The sequence below is a fragment of the Galeopterus variegatus genome, unplaced genomic scaffold (genome assembly GCF_000696425.1).
Source record: "Galeopterus variegatus unplaced genomic scaffold, G_variegatus-3.0.2 Scaffold8230, whole genome shotgun sequence".
In the NCBI taxonomy this organism is placed as follows: domain Eukaryota; kingdom Metazoa; phylum Chordata; class Mammalia; order Dermoptera; family Cynocephalidae; genus Galeopterus; species Galeopterus variegatus.
In genome coordinates, this window is record NW_007734341.1 from 25,266 (window position 1) to 32,511 (window position 7,246).

Consider the following 7,246-nt stretch of genomic DNA (forward strand, 5'->3'; position numbering starts at 1 on the left):
GGTGGCTCCTACCTGCTCCACTCCAGCACAGGTGCCTCAGAGCACATGGGCCCAGCAGCTCTTGGGCCTCTCTCTGGCCTCTATTACTTCCAATGAGAAGTTAGCTGTTAATCTTATTGGAGTTCTTTTGTATGTGATGAGTTGTATTTCTGTTGCTGCTTTAAGGATTTAATCTTTGTGTTTGTCTTTCAACATGCTTTCTATGGTTTGTCTGGGTGTTGGTCTCTTTGTGTTTATCCTACTTGGAGATCTTTGAACTTCTTGGATATATGTATTAATAATGTTTTTCATTGAATTTGGGAAGTTTTTTTACCATTATTTTTTAAAAGATTTTTGGTGCCATTTTCTCGCTCCTCTCTCAGTAATCCCGTTTCTCATATGTTGATGCAATTAATGGTGTCTCATACTCTCTGGGGCTTTGTTAATTTTTCTTAATTATTTTTCTCTTTTCTTGAGATTGCAGAAGCTCTGTCAATCTACTTAATGTTCTTGGATTCTTTATTTTGACAGCTTAAATTTACTGTTATTCCTCTCTTGTAATTTTTGATTTCAGCTATTGTATTTTTCATACTTTATATCTCTTCATTGATAATCTCTATTTGAGAAGTCATTGTCATATCTTCCTTTACTTCTATAACGTTTCCTTTAGTTCTTTGAACCTATTTATAACAGCTGCATTGAAATCTTTGTGTGTTAAGTATGAAATCTGGGCCCTCTCACAGTTAGTTTCTATTGCTTGATTCCTCTCTCCCCACCCCTGCCATGTATGGGTTACACTTTCTAGTTTCTTTGTCTATATTATAATTTCTTTTTGAAAGCTGGATATTTTAGATACTATATTATAGCAACTCTGCACACAGATCCTCCCTCCTTAGGTTTGTTCTTGTATTTTTCTTGTTTATTTATTACCAGTTTGGCTGAACTATTTTAATGAAGTCTGCTTCCTCCACAGTGTAAAGCCTCTAATGTTGCTACTCAGAGGGCACAGGCTTAGTCATGCACGTAGTCACCTTGAAATAAGAGTAGTTTTAGCAAGGTCATGTCTATCTCTTTCCCTGATCTCTGTTAAGCTGTCTGCCTCTGTTGGTTGTACTTCACTAATTGTCAGCAGATTCCTCTATTTAGTGGTTGACAATGCCCTGGGCCATAAATTATTTCACAATTCCATCCAATTAAATTCAAACCCCTTAGGCCGGTCCGTGGCTCACTCGGGAGAGTGCGGTGCTGATAACACCAAGGCCCCGGGTTTGGATCCTATATAGGGATGGCCAGTTTGCTCACTGGCTGAGTGTGGTGCTGACAACACCAAGCCAAGGGTTGAGATCCCCTTACCAGTCATCTTTAAAAAAAAAAAAAAATTCAAACCCCTTTACAGGAGTAGTTTTTGAGGCCAATCTTTTAGATTTGTCCTGACCCCAGGATGACTTTTAGCTGTCTCTTTTTGTGGGGTTCTCTGGTTAACTAGCTAGCCTATGATCAGTTTTTGCTCTCATGGAGCTTCCAGTCTTTTCTTAATTAATACCAGAATCTCCACTGTTTCTGAGAGTGCCCTTAGATTGAATTTCCCTACATTTTCCCCTCCCAAAATTTAGTTCCTCTGGGGAGTGTTTTGGAGCTCTCTGTTCTTATGATTTGCCTTTACAGTGGGCAAAATCTCTGAACCACTATTTTGCAGCTGGAGGCAGGGACAGTAGCCCATTTCTCTTGCAGTGACACCTTAGATTAAGAGTAGGGCACTAAGCCAGAGCAGTGGTAGCTGCTGGTTTTCTTGGCTTGCCTTTCCTGGCATAGAACCCCTGCCCTATGGATGATCTGGAATGTGAGTGATATGGGGCCCAGTATTCTTGGCCTGCTGTTCCTGGTGTAGAACCTCTGCTCTCTATATAGGGTCTGGGTGGTGGAACGGAACCTCCAGCCTCTCAGCTGCATTTACCTGGAATTTAGCCTTTGCTCCATGGAGCTGGGGGTATGAGAAACATTGTGAACCTGCCTCTTCTCTGCATATACTGTAGCCCTTAACTGGGATCTGGGGAGAGAGGGAGCCCCGTCTTCTAGGCCACACTTACCCAGATTAGAACTTCCATTATGTGGAGATATTGGGGGGAAACAGGGAGTGGGTCATGGCTGAAGTGCCTCTGATTTGCTATTCCTGCCTTTGGTAGGTATTAAAACTCCAACTTCAAGCTCTTATGTCTTAAGTCAAATATTCCCTTAAGCATTAAATGTGCTAACTGTGCTGTGGGTTAAATGTGTCCCCCAAATTTCACATATTGTAAATTTAGTTTCCATTGTAACAGTGCTAGAAGGGTGGGAAATCCAACTATATTATTTGAAAGTTGGGGCCTTTGAGAGGTGATTATGTTGTGAGGATCCTGCCATAGTGAATGGGTTGATCTATTCATGGAGTAATGAGCATGGTTCTGATGGCTTTGTGAGGAGAGCAAGTGAGAAGATCAGCTCTCTTGCTCAGCCCATTCTCACCATGTGACACCCTGCATTGCTATGGAGAGTCACCACCAAGAAGAAGGCCCCCCACCAGATGTGTTCCCTGAACTCTGGACTTCCCAGCCCCTGAAACTGTAAGAAATAACTTTCATTTCTTTATAAATTACCCAATTTCAGGTATTCTCTTATAAGCAACAGAAAATGGGCTAAAACAGTGCTCATAATTTGTCTTCCTTCTTACCCTTCTAATTTGCATTCCCTTTTCATTTTTGGCCCAGGGGATTTTTTTTCATGCTTTAGAACTGTATCTCTAGGTCAACTAATAATTTTTTAAAGTTGTATAATATACCATAGTGTTGCTATAGTACATTTATTTAACACTCTCCCTATCTTTGCCATTACAAATAACACTGGAAGAAACATTCTTGTACATATGTTCTCAGGGGCTGATTATTTTAGCTTTTGTAAGGTAGAGTCCTGTAAGTAGGACTGTTGTGTCAAATGTATGTTTATTTTGAATGTCAGTAGCTGTTGCTGGATAACTTTTGAAAAATGTTGTAGAATTCCAAACTTTCCTTATCAATGTATGAGACTGTCTATTTCCCTGTGGCCTTGCGAGTGTTACAGAAGCTGCATCAGCCTTTTCTCAGCTTGGCATGAGAAAGAGGACTGAAGCACTTGAGTAAGCTTTCAAGGGGCCAATAGGTAGTGGAGGTGGAGGGGTAAAGAGCATATCTCAAGCGGGATATCTTGGACTAATTCTAATTGGACAGGTGGTTGTTTGAATAATGAATTTTGAAAAGGGAGAGAGAGACAATTTGAGAAGCATGCCTTATCAATTGTAAAAGATATAATTCATACTAAAGATCAGACCTGTTCATCTTTTAAATTGTGTGCTTTTAAGTCATACACCACACACCAGTTGGCCCATAAATATAATTCCAAGGCATCTATTAAGGTGGTTCTAGTGTCTGTTCACTATTTCTGGAATTGTTGGAGCTTTAATAATTTAGTTTTAGTTGGCCTTACTCTTTGGATCAACCTCTCAATTTTTATTCCCAAAGGGATTGGCTTTGCAACTGTTCTCCCTGGCTTAGGCTCAAGGCTTTCCACCTTATGTATGCTGGTTTATTCTTCTTTCCCAGCTTTTATCTGTCTTGGGATGTGATTCTTGCATTACACACTCTTGGCTACCCTCAAGTTCTACTCCTGGCCCACTTGTGATTGGTTTGATGTGGGAACAGAGTAGCCATTGAAACCTGATATGTAAAACTAACAATGATGTTTTTGAATGAATGTTAAGGAAATGGAGAGAACTGGCTAAAGACCAGTAAAATAATGAAGCTGTAAGTTTTAAGCAGAGAGGGTTTATCAGGAAAAAAAGTTATATTGGGCATCATTTTGCAGCTTATTTTTATAGTTCTTTAAATTACAGGAGAGGCAGTAGATGTTATATGTTTAAATGTTAGCAACACATTTCAAACTGTTTTGAAAATTTACTAGTAAAATTGAAGATGGTTTGAAATTAGAAACAGTCACATGATTTTCAATCTGCTTAAAAGACTAAGTTGCAAATGATATTATTTAGTAGTTGGCTGAGAAGTTTAACAGAGGTTGTAGAGTCTGAAAATGATTGCTGGAATTTATAGTTCTTAAGGAAACTGTCTTAGGATTTCAGGAGTTTCTGAGAAGCATATTTGTAGAAAAAGAAATTCTGTCCTTGAAAATCGTGACGTGCTGAGAGAGCTGACTTCTCAGCAAAGTGCTAGGAATGGACAGTGCTTTATGGAAATGGATGTTTTATGTTTAGCTGTGGCAACCAGCGTGGCCCGAAGAGTTGCTCCATAAGAATTAATTCTCTCTGTGGTAGTTGATGTTTTCCTACTTTAAGTGTTACAGAGATTCAGAAAGTTTTTCCTATAAAATAGGATTGTCTGCATTCCAAATCCTTGTGGTTTATTTTATGTAAATTATTCCATCTGTTTTCTTGAATATCTTCTGACATTGATCATCTGTTGTATTGATTTTTCCTCAATGGTTTAAAACAACTCAATTTTGTTATTCAGGAATGGACTGCATTCTGTTTTTAATTTCCCCCCAAAATGGAAATGTTTGACAGACTTCCTTTGGGAATGCAATTATACAGTTATTCTGAGTATATTATAGGAGAGAGATTGCAAAGCCTTTTTGTTTTATTTTATTTTTGACTTTTTTGATGTTATTTGTGGCATACGGTGTGTTGTTTCAATGCATATAGTATACATTGATTCACATAGGGTAAACAGCATAGCTTTGTACCCATTAATCCACCACTTCCCTTCCCTCTATCCCCCCTCCCCCCAGTCTCTGATAACCATTATTCTACTCTCTACTTATATGAGAACTGCTTTCTTTTTTTTTGATCCCACATGTGAGTGAGATCATGTGGTATTTGTCCTTTCTGTATTACTTCACTTAACACGATGATCTCCAGTTCCATCCATGTTTCTGCAAATGACAATATTTCATTTTTTGTAGCTGAATAGTATTCCATTATGTATATATACCACAATTTTTTAATCCATTCATTCATTGATAGGTATTTAGCTTAATTCCATCTCTTGGCCCTTGTGAATAGTGTTGCAATGAACATGGGAGTAAGGGTGTCTCTTTGAAATATTGATTTCATTTCCTTTGGATATGTACTTGTAATGTAGAACCCCCCCCCCGTGTATACACTATAGGACAAATTTATTTTTCCTTTGTAGTTAATCCTTTAATGATTAACTAAGATTATATTGCAAGCAGAATCATGTCCATCCCACTCAGCAGAAAATAAGATGGAGCCATCTGGAACTCAAAGATTGCATCATGGAACAGAAACCAGACAAGAGCTTGGCACCATAGATAACACGAGAAAGCAGCCGACCATCACTCTTGAAGATCCTACATCCTTGCATCCCTGGGATGAATCCTACTTCATCATGATGAGTGATCTTTTAAATGTGTTGTTGGATTCTGTTTGTTAGTATTTTGCTGAGGATTTTCACATCTTGAGAAAGCAGCCGACCATCACTCTTGAAGATCCTACATCCTTGCATCCCTGGGATGAATCCTACTTCATCATGATGAATGATCTTTTAAATGTGTTGTTGGATTCTGTTTGTTAGTATTTTGCTGAGGATTTTCACATCTATGTTCGTTAGAGATATTAGTCTGTAGTTCTCTTTTTTTGTTGTATCTTCTTCCATTTTTTGGTAATGCATACTCATAGAATTAATTTGGATATATTCCCTTTTTTTCAATTTTTTGGAAGAGTTTGAGAAGAATTGGTATTAGTTCTTCTTTAAGTGTTAGGTAGAACTCAGCAGTGAAGCCATCTGGTCCTGGCATTTTCTTTGTTGGGAAACTTTTTATTACTGCTTCAATATCATTTCTTGTTATTGGTTTGTTTAGGTTTTCTAATTTTTCTTGATTCAACCTTGATGAGTTATATGTGTCCAGGAATTTATCCATTTCTTCCAGGTTTTCTAATTGTTACTGTATAGTTGTTCATAATAGTCACTTATGATCCTTTGTGTTTCTGTGGTATCACCTGTAATATCTCCTTTTCCATTTCTGATTTTCTTTATCTTTTTGAACAACTTTGTTTCATTGATCTTCTATTGTTTTAAAATCTCTAAGTCATTTGTTTCTGTTCTCATCTTTGTTGTTTCTTTCCTATTTATTTTGGGTTTGGTTTGTTCTTGATTTTCTAGTTCCTTGAGGTATAATGTTAAGTCGTTTATTTGAAGTCTTTCTACTTTTTTGATGTAGGTATTTATTACTGTAAACTTTCCTCTTAGAACTGCTTTTGCTGTATCCCATAGGTTCTGGTATGTTGTGTTTTCATTTTTTGTTCATCTCCAGGAATTTTTGATTTCTTCTTTGACCCTTTGTTTTTAAGGAGCATGTGTTTAATTTCCATGTTTTCATACAGTTTCCAAAATCCTTTTTGTTATTGGTTTCTAGTTTTGTTGCATTGTGATCAGACAGGATAGTTGGTATGATTTCAGTGTTTTAAAATTTGTCGAGACTTGTTTTGTGACCTAACATATGGTTTATTCTATAGAATGTTTTATGTGCTGTTGAGAAAAATTTATTCTGTAGCTGTTGGAAGAAATTTCTATAAATGTCTAATCAGTCTGGAGTGGAGATTAACTCTGATGTTTCTTGATTAATTTTCTGTCAGGAAGATATGTCCTTTGCTAAAAGTGGGGTGTTAAAGTCCCCAACTATTATTATGTTGGAGTTTATTTCTCCTATTAGGTCTGGTAGTATTTGCTTTACGTATCTGGGTGCTCTGATGTTGGGTGTGTATGTATTTAGAGTTGTTATATCCTCTTGTTGAATTGATCCATTTATCTTTATATACCGACCTTCCTTGTCTGTTTTTACTTTCCTTGGCTTAAAGTCTATTTTATCTGATATAAGTATGGCTACTTCTGCTGTTTTTTGATTTCCATTTTCATGAAATATCTTTTTCCATCTCTTCACTTTCAGTTGATGTGTGTCCTTATAGGTGAAGTGAGTTTCTTATAGGCAGCATATTGGTTCTTGTTTTATAATCCATTCAGCTGCTGTTTGTTTTTAATTGGGGAATTTAATCCATTAGCATTTGGAGCTATTATTGACATATAGGGACATATTACTGCCATTTTGTTACTTTTTTTCCAATTGATTTGTACGTACTTTTTTTTTTTTTTCCTGGTTACTGGCTTCCTTTGTGAATAAGTGGTTTTCTCTTGTAGTATATTTTGATTTCTTGCTATTTATTTTTTTG